Source organism: Nesoenas mayeri (genome assembly GCF_963082525.1).
Source record: "Nesoenas mayeri genome assembly, chromosome: 2".
Lineage (NCBI taxonomy): Eukaryota > Metazoa > Chordata > Aves > Columbiformes > Columbidae > Nesoenas > Nesoenas mayeri.
Window position 1 is genome coordinate 15,973,433 of NC_137543.1, and position 16,786 is coordinate 15,990,218.

Here is a 16,786-nt window from a genome sequence, read left to right on the forward strand (position 1 = left end):
CATCTATTTAATATCATAAGTCACCAAATTAAATAGTGATACACAGGGGCTTTTTAAAGCAGGGAGATCGATATTGCAGCAAAACTGTATGTAAGCAATAATAAGCTGTGCAGAGGAGAAAAACAAACCACAATCTACCCCATCGGGTGGTTAGGGGACTTGTTTATTTGGTTTTGGTTTTTGTCTTTTGTTTTTTTAATTATTATTATTATTTAGAGCATGGTTTTACATCTAGATAGAGGTTTTGCCTGCTGAGGCAGGCTCTGGTCTCAACACCAGTCCAGATAAAGAAATGTCCTCTTACCACTTCATCTGCATCTTTTGTACACAAGAGGCTTCTTCTCTGCTTTTTGCTACGAAAGGTAGAAAACAGATGAAGTGGCAACAGAGAAAGCACAGATGCTCTGCAGAGCATCTCTGCATGAGAACCAGAGCTCAGCCTTCTCCCCCAGGTTCCAGCGCCACTGGCTGGGAGGAGGACCTGGGCTGTGCTGGGCTAAGCCCGAAGTGAAGCCCCGTGTCCTGTGCTGTGCTGAGTGCTCCATTGAAGCCACTGCAGAATCGGACCCTGTGTTTCAGGGTGTCAGCTGGGGTTGCTGCTGTCTGCTGGGCTCCCCCCCGATACAGCCGAACTGCACGGGGCAGTGCTCCGGCGATGGGATGACCAGCACTTCCCCAAAGAGGCTGCGTGCTCTGAAGAGAAGATTCTTTTGCTTTGCTTTAAGCTGCTGGGATACTTGGCAAGCCTAAGAGGAATGTTTTTAGATTTCTCACTGTTACTACAGAATCTGAGGGTGGCGGGGACGTGCTTTGGGATGTGCTGGGCTTTGCATTCAGTTTCTTGTAGGGACTGTAGCTATCTGGACCTGCCTCACAATTCTTATTTCTTTTTCACAAGCTGGGTAAGGTGTGAGTAATGCCTGCCTGACTGCGCAGTGTAAACCAGCAAAGGGGGCTCTCACTTTCGGCTCCTTTATTTTGGAGAGTTGAATTTAAGGCTGATTGAACCTGACCTTGAGGAGAGCAGAAAAGTGACCACTGGAAGCATAGCCACACCTGAGTTGTCTCCAAAGGTTGTCCCCAAATCAGCAGCCCATGGACAGAATTAGATGCTGGGCGGCGCTTGCACATTGGCACCAGCGGCTGATGATGGACACGAGCTGCTGGGAGTGAGAGGGAGCCTGGAACAAGGTCCTGGGAAACCTGGTAACCCGATGCAAGAGATCTGGATGCAGAAAGGCTGAGTGCAAGCTCACAGCCATGCTCTGTGGTCTAAACAGTCTCTTGTAACGCGGCAAGTTGTGTCTGGTCCAGCTGCCTTTGGAGTCAGGGTACTCTACATCAGTGATCTCCTTTTAATGTTAACTTGGTTGAAAATCTGGGAAAATGCCAGCACTCTAATGGTTAAAAAGCAACACACTGTTATTCCCAGGCCATCTGTGGCTGAAGTTTTTAAAGACAGAGCCAAATGAGGTGGCACAGGACAAAAGTGTGCCTTTCTGTTTGCTGTACACTGCATTTCCCCAGGCATCCAAGGTGTTCATCTGTACAGCAGTGCTTTTGTCCCAAAATAGAAATTGTCACACAATCTGATTTTTAGTATACAAAGTGGCCATCACTGTTAATTCAACCCTACAATTTTTATATTTACTCTTTAATTCCTTCTATTTTCAAAACTCAACGAAGAATACAAGCCAGGTGGGAGGGAGGAATTATTTTAAACAACAGAATTAAAATCAATATCAAGTTTTTGGTATCTTTGGGCATGATCTCTGGAAGCTTTGGATATCTGCTTTATCATTTTGTATATTTGACAATTTTGTACTCTGCATTGTTTGACTTCATTTGTGCATGGCAATGTATTAAAAACTTGGAATTTTTATTATACAGCAAAAGTATTTAGTTTGATTTAAACAAGGTCAGGGCTCGATCCATTGCATGAATATGAGATAAAAAAGAGAAACAAACAAACAAACCAGAGGTTTTTGCCAGTGTCATGGTTTAAACCCAGCTGGCAACCAAGCACTTGCTCAAACAGCCACTTGCTCACTCCGAAGGGGGATGGAAGAGAAAAACAAAAGGGGAGGGAGAAACTCATGGGTTGAGATAAGAACACTTAAATAAGACAGAAAAAAATATATATAACAATATAATAATAAACTATATTTTATATATATATATAGAATAAGTGATGCACGAGGCAATTGCTCATGAACATCAGTCCTGTACAGCAGATCCCAGATGAGCAGAGACCCGGACAGCAGTTTGTACTCAAACACAATCGCAATGAACAGCCAGCCCTGGAAAAGAGAGCACACCAGTCCCGAACAGCCGATCCCAAAAGGAGAGCAAAAAGGCAAAAGGCCAAAACGGCAGAAGGCCAAGAACTAAAAACTAATGAGCCAGAAAAGCTGGCTCCAGCTATATACAGAGCATGATGCGAATGGTGGGGCATATCTCATTGTCCATCCTGGATGCCAGTCTGGGTGTTGTCCTATTGTGCTCCCTCCCAGCTTCTCTGTGCAGCTGCAGCTGGGAGGTTGAGAAAGTCCTTGGTCTCCTTGGCAAGAGCCAAAACATCAGCAAGTCCTCACATTCTTTTTGTACCAACTGGAAAACACAGCCTTGCTACTGGAAAGAAAAACTTAAAACTCTGTCCCAGGGAAGTTCAGTGTGTTACCACATTCTCACGCTAAATCCAAAACAAAAGACTGTGCTAGCTACTGAAAAGATTCTAACTACTATGAAGAAAACGAATCCCAACAAAACCGGCACAGCCAGTAACACCTCCCACCTGGCACTGACCGGTCTCATTCCGGGGATTTACAGCACCTGAAGGTGGGCAAAGCTTTTCACCAGCCCGCACGTCTCCTTCCTCGCTGGCTGCGGCACATCTGATCTGTGCAGTGGTTTGCTATACAGGTCCTATGTAAATGCAACGTATTCACAGACATAGCAGAAGGTGGTAACTGAGCAAAGGGCTCAGCAGCATTTAGGTGTAAATCCAGACCAATGGTGCTGACTTGGCTCAATTTACCCAGGGTTTAGAGCAATGTGACTGCAAGCAGATGCTGCACATTACAAGGGAATATTCTGTTTTCATTGCCTTTAATTCTTAAGACCTGGGGATGCCCTTGTGAACAGTCAATCATCTTACAAGTGACCAAACCACAAAAGGAGCAGGTACTAGACTTTATGGTGCATGGCGTTTTACTCCCATCTCACCCCCCATTTATCCTCAGCATTTAAGGCATGAGAATAATTTAAAAGTCAGAAGATAATGTAGTTTTTAGGAAAAAATAATGCTGAAATTCCAGCATGATATTACGCTCTCCCATATATGTGTTTTTTTCAGCCATAGTTCTGAATGTTCTTGTATTTGTGGGGTAGAGACTGATGACATGTTTTGCTCAAACACAAAATACTGGGCTTAATACAAAATAATAGAATTAAATTATATAGTGTGCAGTATAACTGACAAAGTCAAGATAAATTGTCATCTAAAAAAATCATAAATCATGTTTTTTATTGTAGCCTCTTGTGACTGGGCTGCAATTTACTAAATTTTGTTTATATCTTTAAAAAGCTTTCTACTCTATAAACTTTGTTAGTGAGAAGAGTATGTTAGCAGGAAAGCTCCAGTTTAGTACAAATCTCTGCATGTTACATCTGGAGCTGCAGGAAATTCGAGTAATCATACAAGTGAAGAAAACTGTTTGTATGTCACATGTCCTTTTCACCATCAGGGTCTCCATAGGGCACCACAGGGCACCAGTGACACCACATTATTACTACCCTGGGTGCTGCACACCGAAATTATTTCCAGTATAAACAATATGCCACCTAAATCAGGTCTGCTATATAAGGAAAGGGCAGTTACCATGATAATGACTCCTCCTTGGGAACAGAGAAAATAGCCACTGATGTGGAAGATGGAGTTTCTGTGTTTGTGTGTATGGGTTTTGTGTTATAAATCTCACAGGTGGGGTTGCAGTTTTTTTACTCAGAAGTCACTGGTGGAACAACTGGTTGTGCAATGTGGTTTTTTGGTTGTTTTGAAATTCATGAAGTTCATTAAGTTCAACAAGAGAAAGTGCCAGATGTTGCACCTGGGACATGGTAACTCTGGCTGTACATACAGACTGGGGGACGAGATGCTGGAGAGCAGCCCCATGGAGAGAGATCTGGGGGTTCTGGTCAACAGCAAGTTGAACATGAGCCAACAGTGTCCCTGGCAGCCAAGAGGGCAACCGTGTCCTGGGTGCATCCAGCACAGCATGGCCAGCAGGGCAGGGAGGTGATTGTCTCGCTCTGCTCTGCACTGGTGCGGCCTCACCTGGAGCACTGTGTGCAGGGCTGGGTGACACAGGATGAAAAAGATATAAAGCGACTGGAGAGTGTCCAGAGGAGGGCTGTGAAGTTGGTGAAGGGTTTGGAGAGGAAGCCGTCTGAGGAGAGGCTGAAGTCACTTGGTTTGTTCAGCCTGGAGGAGACTAAGAGAAGATGTCATTGTGGTTTACAGCTTCCTCACAAGGGGAGGAGGAGGGATACGTGCCAAACTCTTCTCTTCAGTGACCAACAACAGAACCTGAGGGAATGGCAGGAAGATGTGCCAGGGGAGGTTCAGGTTGGACATTAGGAAAAGGTTCTTCACCCAGCGGGTGCTGGACACTGGAACAGGCTCCCCAGGGAGGTGTCACAGCCCCAAGCCTGACAGTGTTCAAGAAGAGACTGAACAACACCCTCAGACACACGGTGTGAACTGTGGGGTTGTCCTGTGCAGGGACAGGAGTTGGACTCAGTGATCCTTGTGGGTCCCTTCCAACTCGGGACATTCTGTGATTCCTTCCGGTTACTTGCCTCCTTAGTCCTGGAGGCAAACTGCTTGACCTTGTGTTATATCCATGTACATCCTGCAGGTCTGTCAGAGTTTGCCTTACCCTGAGCAGCTATCATGACTCACAGGCCCAGGCTGTGCTGCTTGAACCTTTGGTTTCCAATGACATGTCCAAAAGCCGGATTCCTGAACTGGGACTTTATTAATTGCGCAGGTCTGTACTCATCTGAGCAAAGCCTTGTCGTGTGAGCAAAGAGCCTTAGTTGATAATGAAGTCCAGTGAAGGAAGTACAACCCCAGAAAACACAAGCGATGTTTCCAGTCCCACTGTTGACCTGTTGTTTGTGAAAGATCAAGTTCCCTCACATCAGCTCCTCATGCCCCACCTCCTTCTCTGTGAAATGGGAACTACATTTACCTGTCCCTCTTAAACCTCAAAACTCAATGGAGAAACTCCAAGTCTTCCAAGAAGACTGTTGCAAGAGGGATTGATTTGAACAGATCAGGAATCTTGGTACACAATAAACACCCTTTATTTGGGAGACAAGAAGTTGCCATCTATAGCTCATGCGTACCTGACGTTCAGCTCTCTCTGCACCCAGGCACTGATCCGTCAGAGCTGCAGCTTGTGGCGTGACGCTTTCACGGGTGAGGTGTCGTATCAGCCTGGACTCGGCTTGTCTGAGTTCCTCTTCTGTGCATTCCTTTGTCTCATTCATGTCACTGCCTTGCCATTGCCTTTTCCTTGCTTTTCTGCACCTGATGTGATTTCTTGCCTTCTACTGTCATTAACATCACATGGGAAATACGCTGAATTACTGCACATGAGAAACACACTTTCAAGTGAAGCAGTTTTGCTTTAAACAGCACCAAGGCACTGGCCTCGGGAGTAGGTGTAAGACAAATTGCTACAGGTGTGTTCTAGGGCAACTTGGGGATTAACCTCCTGGTGTCTGCATTGGAGTGATGGGCAGAAATGGCAGCAAGAAGGGTGCACAGTGGACATTAGGAAGAGCTCCCTAGGAACAGGGATGCTGAAGCAGTAGTGACTGCTTGAAGAGATGGAGAACAGCTTCAACAAGCATCCATCAGCAATCCTGATGCTGTGGCAAGACAGGAGGATGGACCAAGTTGTCTACCAAAGATCTCTTTCAGTCCAGTTTTTCTACATGTAAGGCTTGAATGGGAGGCAAAGAGTTAACTGTGTTAATTATCATTACTTTACATTTCAACTGGGACTGAATTTAGCTCTTCTTTTTCTAACTCTTTGAGGTAAAGCCCTACTACTATGTAGCTATGAGTAATTCCAGACTCATTTAAGACAATATGTCAGGCTGTCAGCTGGGGAACTGGGACACGTCCACTGCTGCGGCTGCAGAGGGACAGCCTGGGGGGACAACAGGGACTGGGCCCAACTCCTCACCAAAACCACTACGCTTATCGAGAGACCAATTCCAGTGCTATACAGCAACAAATCGCAGCAATTACTGAGAGTAAGAACAAAAAAAGGTGGCACCCTTTAGGGTCAGGGTGAGGCTTGTGCTTCAGAGAATCTGCAATATCCAGGCTTTCATCTGGTGTTTACTGGGTGCCATCAAGATATTAAGGCGAGGTGGAGAAGAGCCTTGGAATGAGGGGTTAAAAATACATGTTCTGAGCCCACTTACAAGCTGAAATGAGGCAATACTTTCTAGCCAGCTGGCCAAAGCCTTGAGAGCTTCAGTCGCCCGTTGCAGAGGGCAGGCTGAGAGCGTGAGCGTGGTCACCTCCAGCCCCCACCCAAAGCTGTAGGCTGATTAGGAAAAATGCTTTCCCTTCACTGGGGAGTTTTACTGCAGAGAAATGAAGCACTCCAGGGCACATCATAAGTCTCAGCTTGAACACTCTGCACTGGCGCGGAGGGTGCTGAGCGCCCGATGCTCAGCCCGAGGGCTGCTTCGGCTCTTCCCCGTGCTGGGGAATGGGACGGAGACGCAGACTACGTGGGAGGCAAATTGTTTTATGGAAAATACTGGGAACCATTGTACTAAGCTGATTAACTCACTTTAACAATTTTATTTAGCTGCAAAAGTTGCCTCTGCATGAAAAGTGCAGCTGCAAGTGTTTGCACAACGAAAATGCTCCCACATGCAGGATGGCCAGATAAGCCTCTGCTTGTCGTCATTAACAGCAAGAAATTTCAGTACTTTGGGGAAAATGCGTGGTTATTTCTGCCTTTGTTTAAGCTTTACCTCAGAGTATGGAGGATAGTGTTACGCTAACTAGTTTTGTACACATCCCTCGCGTCCCAGACTCAGCTTGGTTTTGGCAGTTCTTGGGAGGTAAAACATTGCCAGAAATGTGAGGAACTGTGGGAGTCTGGGCTCCCACTGCTGAGTTCAACCTGAGACAACAGCTGCTCATTTTACCCCGGGCAAGTAGCTCTTTTCCCCCCTCCACTTCCCTGAGCTGTACAATGTGAGCTTCCCCTCTTTCTCCGTGTTATTAGTCCCATGACAGGCTGCCTCTCAATCCCAAAATATGGACCTTTAGGACAGTGTTCTGCTAATCTCATGAGGGACATGGCAACAAACAGGAAAACCAAGATTGTCTCGAATATTATCCAAATGTGTTGGACCAAGGACCACCCTCAGCCTTCAGTATTTCTCTTGGGTCACCAGTCACACACTCCTCCCCGTTAAATTAAACCCACTCTAAAAGCATTTTGGCTTCAGGCACTAGCAGCAGGGCATTTATATGGGGGTTTCAGACTTGCACTTCTCCACGGGCCAGTTTGGGACCCCCTGAGTGTAGGATATTGTCTCAAAATATCCCCTAAAAGCCACCAAGAGGCGTTGATATCGAAGCACAAAAGTAACAGCTGTACCATCTCTGAAAGTGTTAGCTTTAGACCAGTTTTACCCTCTCTGGTTGTTTTGGAACTCAGGCTGATATTTTTGCTCCAATTTCCTTTGCTTCCCAATATAGACTTGGAGAAGCAGCAGGACCTTCAACAGAAACAGGAGCTGGGGTGGCTGCACGTTCACATGTTCCCACCCCAGAGCCGCCTGGGCCACAACCTGGTGAAAGAGAAAATGTGGGTGTGCATCTCCATGGAAATACGTTCCTGGGAAGCATCTGAGAAATTCTGGGCGTTATGTTCTGCCATTTGTTTCATTTTGAATGGTAGAGCTGCAAAAAATCAATATGGCATATTTTAAATGGATTACGAGGCAGTTAAATGGCAGTTCTCCGAAGAGGAGTTGCAAATGAAAAGTGATCCCGTGGGAGTTTTGACAGAGGGAATATTCAGGAAGCTGTTCGTGGCTGTTTGCTTTAGAGGTCACGATGGATAAACAATTGAATATGAGTCCCCCCTGTGATGCTCTTGCTAAAGGGGTTAATATGACCCTAGGATGTATAAATGGGAATATTGAGTGGTTAGGGAAATGTATTAGCTCTATACCTGACATTAACGAGACAAAAATAGTCCAGTTCAGCTGTCAACATTTAAAAATCATGTTGAAAAACTGAGAAAGGCTAGGAGAAGTGCTCTAGGACTGACTGAAAGCATATCAAACAATGACCCAAAGGAGCACAATCCATTTATATTATCAAAGAGGAGTATAAGAGATTAGTTGATCAAGATCTACAAGTATCTATAAATGGAGGAGAAATGCAGTATCAGAGTATTACTTAATCCAGCAGACAAAAGCCTATCAGACGGGAAGACTGAAGCTGGAAAAAAAAAATCAAGTTGAAAAGGAGGCACATCTTTCTCCTTAATGGCCTTGTAATTAACCACTGGAGGAGCTGACATGGGATATGGTAGACTCTCCATCACCCAAAAAGATCTTTAAATTAAGTGTGGATGTCTTTTTACATGATGTAGCTCATGTATCGGTGTGGGAATTGCTGGGCGAAGCTCCATGGTCTGCATTATGCAGGAGGGCAGAGGAAACCACCATGGTGGTGCCTTCTGGCTGTGAAATCTATGAAACTATCAAAGCGATGATGTCTGTGTATCACATCCCTGCAGCACCCAGCCTGTTTACGCAACATATGTTATGAAAAGTCTCTTTTAGGGGTATTTAGAGAGCTTTAAATATTTTATTAGAGGTTTGTTTGGTTGGTTTTTTTTAATAGACTCTGCCTGTAAAACCAGGTAGATGAAATAACCCTTTGGAAAAAAAAAAAAAAGATCTCCTGAAATAGATTTCCTATACTCCCAAATCCCAGTATTAAAAGCCAATATCTCAGGGTACCTCGAGCTTTCAATGTGATGCTCCAAGGACTCAGCCCTTCACCATGGTTTAAAGCTCCTATTTCACAGATTTATAGATGCTAAACTCAGAAGAGACCATTGTGATTATCTAAGCTGCCCTTGTGCATAGCGGAGGCCACAGGGCATCCCTCAATTACTTCCAGGCTATGCTGAAGCCTTCCAGACTCTTCCTTCGTACCATAGCGGAGACACAGCCTTTCCCCTCCATCCCCACAGCTAAACTTCACATCATCTCACGTCTCGCCACAACATCCTTCCTCCTGCCCCTGACAAATGAAATCTTTCCTGGCACATGTCCACTCCAATTGCTGCTGCAAAGATCATCTGCCATTCCTGTGCCTCCTTGCCCGCCTCGCTGCCTCTCTCTTCTGCCATGCCATCAAGACGTCTCCTGCCACTCACGGCCTGCTCCCCACCTCTGCCTCTCCGTCCACATTTGGTACCATCTCACTCCTGCCTCTCATGGCCTAATTTGCCCACTTTGCTCACTTTTCTTCCCCCTCCCTTCTTTTATTTTCAGAACAAGCCTCATGTGGTATAGCACCAATCCATGGGGAAGGCCCCAAATACACATCTGTGCTGGTAAATGAAAGGACGCTGGGAGCTTCTGTGCTTGGCAGATGAGGTGCAGCCACATGTGCTTCTGAACCACAACCATTCTGTGCTGCTGGCTCTATGGCTTAAGGCTTCCAGCAAGAAAAATATGGTGAAAAATCTAACTTTTGGAATTGTGACAGGAGATGGTAGCTTGTTTCGGTCTTTGAGACTGACACAGGATTTATGAGGACAAAGGTAAATCCTAGGGAGATGGAGCATGGAAAAAGTGATAGAGCCATAGACATGTGAGACATTTATTTGTGCTTCTCCAATTTACTGCAGAGACATCACCTCCAGCCTTCAGCTGTTTGAGACCAAGTCCTTGACTGATGTGTCAAGATCAAGGGAGGTCCCACAGCCGGGGACTGGGCTGCATAGGAGGAAAGATCAGACCATGGAAAAGCTCATCTCAGACTTTGCTTTCTAGAGGAGAACTCCTCACCTTCTTCATGCAAGCAGGGCCCTGTCTGAGGTAACAGAGAAGGGATGCACAGACACAATCTGCTGCCTCCACTGCTGCTGTGCTACAAAAAATGATAAATATCCTCTTTTACAAAGCCTTGGTGCTCAGCACTTTCTAACCTAATACTGCTATGCACAACTGGTCTCTGTCTGAATTCACAACAGTTACCTTGCTTTGTGTTATGAGCAGAGTTTAATCCTTCTGGAGCCAAACTGCATAAAATTGCCAAAAGCTGACACACGTCTCTGCTCAGCGTTGCCTATTGACAAGCAAGCACCCCTGGCCAAACTGAGAGGAAGAGATCTGTCAGTAGGTGTTAATGAGACCATGGCATGTAGCAGGCAAGACCCAACCAGTCCGCAAAATCAGACAAAACTCATGTTCTCATCGGGTGATCACAGGTATCTGCAGTTGCACTCAGCCGCCAGGGGATCAGTCACACACATCCTTCCTTACACAGATATTTTATGAATTTTAGAGCTAGTAGGATGCAAATCTGCCCTTTCAAGCTCATCTGTCAAAGCAGAGCTTTGCCCAGTATCTTGCAGGGGCTTACACAGGAAAATAAAGTGGTATTAAAGGATGTTGCAAGTGTTCTTCTCTCTGAGCCAGCTGTTGAAGCATGGGGTGGGAAGTACTTTTTTTAGCAAAGATGTAAAATTAAATGCCCTATTGCTGGTAACTAGTCCTGTTACCATGTTGTTTTTGCAGGAAGTCATGGGCAGCTTCAATCTTCACACCTGCCAGCAGTCCCGAGTGGAATGCTGCTGCTGGAATAGGTGTGTGGCACCATTCAGGATCATGCCTTTGAACAGCAGTGAGTTAAAACAGAAGGAAGGGAGAGGAAAGGGGAGAGAGGGGAGACAGTAATTCACAGAGAAAACTTTCATTTAATTAACTGATTATTTACGTGTCACTGACAAATCAGAGCTAAGTATATCCATCCAAGCCAATGTATATGATTCACAGTTTGTCAACGATATTCTGAAGTGAGAAGTTTCAGAAATAAAAGTAATGAATCACCAGTTGTTCTTTTATGATCATGGACAGCATCTTTTATTACATGTAAATTCAATTTATAACCATCGCAGACAGAAAAAGTAGCTAAAATCAAGTTTGTATTAATAGAAAAGTGACACAGCTTTGAGAACAAGAAATTGTGAGTCTAAGGATGGCTTCTGCTCTGTTGTTTTACTGGGATCTACCTGGCCAGCAGTGAACATCTGCAATGTCTCTTTATGGGTTCTACTTTGGGTTTCTCTATCCCAGTCTAAAATAAGAAGCTACAATGGTGAAGCGCACCCTAGAAACTGCCATTTCCCTCTGCTGACCATCAGAGGAAGCTCAGATAAAGACTGTGGTTTACTAAAGTTACGTGAGATGAACCCTACTTGCTAATGCTCCTTGAAGCCAAATTCATAGACAAGTCCCTAACCATTTTGAGAATTACAGGTCAGATATCTGGCTTGATGCAGAAGCCATTCTTTGCAGATGCTGAGCTCCCGCAGTGATACCTACGAATGTCAAAGCAGCAAATACCTCTCCACACACATGTTTAAAAGATGTGTTATATAATCTGAGCTGACAGACAAAAAGAAATGGCTCTATTTTAATGCGAGGTCTTTCCTGCACCCATTTCACAGGGCAGGCACCCGCTACTGTGCAAGGTTCACTATGGGCATAACTCAGCCCCGTCCTCTTCTTCAGACTCATCATGTGCTTTTGCTGTGGCTTGCACAGGGAGCACACGTGGTTCAGTCTGCAGAGGTAGGAAGCACATTTCTTGATGTTTCTTTGAAATGTCAAGGAATGTCTGGGGTTTGCACAGTGGGAAGAAGAGCCCCATCCCAAAACATCTCAGGTGGGGTCAAACCTGCTGAGGCAGCTCGTCCCATGTCTCTCTCTTCTAAAGATGCATCAAACAGAAGAAATATCACATTATCACAGTATCACAGTATCACAGTATGTTTGGGATTGGAAGGGACCTCAAAAGATCATCTAGTCCAATCCCCCTGCTGGAGCAGGAACGCCTAGGTGAGGTCGCACAGGAACATGTCCAGGTGGGTTTTGAATGTCTCCAGAGAAGGAGACTCCACAACCCCCCTGGGCAGCCTGTTCCAGTGCTCTGTCACCCTTACTGAGAAGAAGTTTTTTCTCAAATTTAAGTGGAACCTCTTGTGTTCCAGCTTGATCCCATTACCCCTTGTCCTATCATTGTTTGCCACCAAGAAGAGCCTGGCTCCATCCTCATGGCACTCACTCTTTATATATTTATAAACATTAATAAGGTCACCCCTCAGTCTCCTCTTCTCCAAACTGAAGAGACCCAGCTCCCTCAGCCTTTCTTCATAAGGGAGATGCTCCACTCCCTTCATCATCTTTGTTGCCCTGCGCTGGACCCTCTCCAGCAGTTCCCTGTCCTGCTGGAACTGAGGGGATCTACATCGTGTATTTTTGTTTCCCTGGAGCATATCTATAGAAGCAACAAACAAGTGGACATAAAGTTATCTGTTTAACTGACTTAACTGTTTAGAAACTTAACAAACAAAAGTAAATACCACCAGGTATCTGGAAACTAGTGTTTTCTGTCTGAGACAGCAAAATGAACAGAGACCAATATCCAAGCACTGAAAGTTAGCAGACTAGGGACAAAAATATACCAGTTGCTAGGAGATAGCATTTAATCTAGGATTTTAGGCAATAAATAAAAATGAAGTTATAAGACTAAAAATATTGTTTAGGGCAGAAATCAACACCAAGCAAGTGGTTGTTTATGAGAGGGAGCTAAGCTGCCATGGCTGCAGAAGAGCAAGGACGGTGCCTGACATCACACCCCAGGGATGGGGGTGAGCGGGACAGTTATTGACTTGACCGTGGGAACAAAACCCCCGACAGTGAAAGACATTGTGGACAAAACTCTTTCCTAGTTGAAGTTGCTGGGAGATGGGCCACTAAGGTAAATAAGGGCTGTACTTTAACCTCCAAATATCACCTTTGTCTGTGATTGAAGCCCAACCAGAACCGAAAAAGTTGCGAAATGTAGCTTGCACCCTTCAATAATAAAAATTACAAAAAAAAAGTGAATTGCTTGTAAAGTCAAATCCCAAATCCACCAGAATCCGCTGGTTTCTTTCCCTTTTGAAAGCCCTACTTTCTTAGTAGAACTGAAAGTGATAAATGCTGCTTTTTAAGACTAGAATATCTCGTGAAACCAAACAAGCTTCAACAGCAAGGCCAGCAAGTAGTGGGCTTGACTGCTCCTTACAGCAGCTCAGCCCTTGGTGGGATTCATCTGAGTGGGATTTTAGTCCTGTTGAAATCAAGGGCAAAAGTGCAATATATCTCAAAAGGTAATTTCTCCCACATGTACGCAGGTAAAGGTTTGGATGTAACCTAGTCCAGCTCACAGTAGTCACCTACATCTTTTAAGGACACAACCCTCTTCCAGTTCATATATGAAGTAACTACATGCAAGTCTTAGATGCAGAGTTTGCTTCAACACTGTCCCTGGTAACTTCCATCTCAGACATCCTCTTGACCGCAGCTGGTAATAAGCACCTCTACAATAGTTGGTCACAATGATTACATTAATTAGTAGGATCAAACTGCAGGGGTCCCAAGGACAAGATGGGAATTCAGACCTTTGATATTACCTGAAGACCTGAATGCTGGAGCACTGCTTATTTAGGCTTGCTTAGGATAGTGCTTGTCAGAGTGATTAATAATTTTCTCTGGGCAACAGCCAAAGATCAGACTCCATGCTGATGCCTGCAATCTGCCAGAAGGCTTTGATATTGCCAACAGGGGTATGGAGAAGCCTAAATAACCACTGCTTGAAGGAATAACATAGGCCTTGCTCAGAAGATCCAAAGGACCATCTCCTCTGCTGGACCAGCTTGTCTTCCAAAGGATAACTGCTGACTGCAGGCACTGCTGGCTGCTTCAATGGCCTCTGCAGACCTACAGATGCTGGCAGGAAGGCAGTAATGTATGTGCTTTCACGTTAATACTGCTGGTGGCACTGGCGTCTCCTCTTCATGCAATCAAGACAGCACAGATGGTACCATCACATCTGGAACCACACATTTGCCAGGGTCCTCCACAGTGAGGAAGAGTTGGACAAAGACTGGTTGGTCGTTGTTTGATCCCTCTGATTCATCCCACTGGCTGGGTGGGAGAGTATCAGGCAGGGAGGGTTGGCTGGATTTTTGTTGTTACGTGTGGTTAAGAGCCCAGCCACCACAGACTCTGACTGCATCTCTCTTACTGTGTCATCTGTAGGTGACCCTGCTTGAGCAGGAGGATTGAACCAGATGCCCCTCAGAAGTCCCTCCACCCCTGTGAGAGGCTCAACCCATGCTGTAAGGTTTCCAGTTGCACAGGCAACTGTTCTTAGAGAGGATGATAACAGTGACATAAACCCAGTGCAGGATTGCATGGGCCCTCGCAGCAGTGTGGTGATGCACTTCGGTCACAACAACCCCAGGCAACACTACAGGCTTGGGGAAGAGTGGCTGGAAAGCTGCCTGGGGGAAAAGGACCTGGAGGTGTTGATGGACAGCTGGATGAATATGAGCCAGCAGTGTGCTCAGGTGATCAAGAAGGCCAACAGCACCCTGGCTTGTATCAGAAATACTGTGGCCAGCAGGACTAGGGAAATGACCATACGCCTGTACTCAGCGCTGGTGAGGCCCCACCTCAAATCTTGTGTTCAGGTTTGAGCCCGTCATGACAAGAAAGACATTGAGGTGCTGTAGAGAGTTCAGAGAAGGGCAATGAAGCTGGTGAGGGGTCTGGAGCACAAGTCTGATGAGGAGCAGCTGAGAAAACTGGGGCTGTTCAGCCTGGAGAAAAGGAGGCTGAGGAGAGACCTTATCGCTGTCTACAACTACCTGAAAGGAGGTTGTAGCATGGAGGGGGTTGGTCTCTTCTCCCAAGTAGCAAGTGATAGGACAAAAGGAAATGGCTTCAAGCACCAGGGGAGGTTTAGATTGGATATTACGAAACATTTCTTCATGGAAAGGGTTGCCAGGCATTGCAAGAGGCTGCCCAGGGAAGTGGTTGAGTCACCATCCCCGGAGGTGTTTACAAGATACATAGATGTGGTGCTTAGGGACATGGTTTAGTGGTGGACTTGGCAGTGCTGGGTTAAAGGTTGGACTCGATGATTTTAAAGGTCTTTTCAAACCTAAAAGATTCTTTGATTCCATGATGGTATGGCCACTCTGGGCTGCAGGAGACTTTTCTCCCAGAATGACTGGAACTGCCTTTGCTTCTGCCAGCAGCGAGCACAGATTCACCAGCGGGTGATGGAGGCAGTAACCTCCCTCTGTGCCACGTAGGGTGCAAAGGGCTGGCTGCCCACAGTGTCCATCTGTCCACACTGTGGCTGAACTGGAGGCTCCCTTCAGCCCAACATGGGATTTGAATGAAGATCAGAAAGAAAGATAAATGTAAAAGAAGCTTGTAGGAACTGTATGATTTTTTCAGTTTATTTCTAAAAGAGTGTGTTTCTGGGCTTCCAAGGGCCAGTGAGAGGGTTTTGTCCAGATGAAGATAATTATAAATACGGAGAGAGGAGCCGATAGTATCCTTAATGTTCAGTTTGTAATAATTTACAATGACTACAAGCTGGCAAAGTATGCCAAAGCAAATGGTATCCTGGGCTGCATAAGAAGTGTGGCCATCAGGTGATGCAGGAGGTGATCCTCTCCCTTTGTTCTGCTCTCATAAGACCACACCTGGAGTCCTGCATTCAGCTCTGTGGCCTCCAGCACAGGAAAGACATGGACCTGTTGGAGCAGGTCCAGAGGAGGGCCATGAGAATGGTCGGAGGGCTGGAGCACCTCTGCTATGAGGACAGGCTGAAAGAGCTGGGGTTGTTCAGCCTGGAGAAGAGAAGGCTCCAGAGAGACCTTATTGCAGCCTTTCTGTACTCAACAAGAAAGACAGAGAGAGACTTTTTGCCAGGACCTGTAGTGATGACAAGGGGCGATGGTTTTAAACTAAAAGAGCATAGATTTAGATTAGATATAAGGAAGAATTTTTTTTACAGTTAAGGTGGTGAGACACTGGAACAGGTTGCCCAGAGAAGTTCTGGATGCTCCATCCCTGGAAGTGTTCAAGGTCAGGGTGGATGTGGCTTTGAGCTTTTGAGCAACCTGATCTAGTGCAAAATGTCCCTGCCCATGGTGGGGGGGCTGGACTAGGTGATCTTTGAAGGTCCCTTCCAACCCAAACCATTCTGTCATTCTGTGATTCGACTTTTAAGCCCTGTGTTCTGATTTGGGGGCACTTTGTGAACCTTTAAGTCAACAACACAATTCCTAAGAGGTCTGGGAAGAAACTTCTGCTTCTTTTCTGATACCTAGGGCTGAAAATAAAAAAAAAACCACTTTGTGAGATAAGTACCCTCCAAATCCAGAGACTGGTACATAGACCAGTCAGCAAAACCAGCAGCCACAGGGCTTCTCTGACAGAGCTCACCGCTGAGCTGCAGCTTTCAAACATTAACAGCGATGTTTATCTGCCCTCAGAGAATCTTGCTTCCCACATTCATGGACCGTGTGCGAGTCAGGCCTGCTTGTCTCTTGATACAATCAGGCCTGGTACAGTTTGGTGCCTT